We start from the raw sequence: 694 nt of genomic DNA on the forward strand, positions 1-694 counted from the left end.
AAATAAATTTCAAAATAAAAACTGAGACTATATAATACAAATATATCTATAGAGTTCCAATCTTTGGATAGACAGAAGAACGCTGTAACGTCTTTGTTCCGACCTCAGGCGGGGAGTTCCGACCAATAGGTCTGTTCGCCTACCCAGCAGCGATCCCAAGTCTATGCTTAAGATAAACGAATTCTCCCTTTTTTGTCCTCAAGTATAACTCTGCTTCCATGAACTGTTTAAAGACTCATGCATTTAAGTCCTCTTGTCCCATCGACGTGACTTAAGTTAAGTTGACGCGGGTATGAGTTGTTAGTTTGAACAATTCTACTCTGTTTCCTTGTACAACTATACAAACATTCTCACAAACACACCCACAAAAACGTACAAACACATCTCCTCCCATCATCAACCATAACAAACTTTTTGGACACACAGTTCGGCTCAGGTAGGATCGAAAATTCACTCGAACCAACTCATAGAAAACACCCCCTACTTTTGACATACAACCAATCAAAACCGAGCTTACAAAAGCGAACAGGTCCTCTATCACGGCTTATTCAAACATATATAGCGGAACAGAATCTAGCTCAGGTAGGATCGAAATATTTACAACAACCACTCGAACCCGATAGCTCCCTGATGACACCCCCTTCACAATAAAATAAATTCCAATCCAATACCCATTAGAACCTGATTTTTTTTT

This window comes from Mizuhopecten yessoensis, unplaced genomic scaffold (genome assembly GCF_002113885.1).
Source record: "Mizuhopecten yessoensis strain PY_sf001 unplaced genomic scaffold, ASM211388v2 scaffold3575, whole genome shotgun sequence".
Taxonomy (NCBI): Eukaryota; Metazoa; Mollusca; class Bivalvia; order Pectinida; family Pectinidae; genus Mizuhopecten; species Mizuhopecten yessoensis.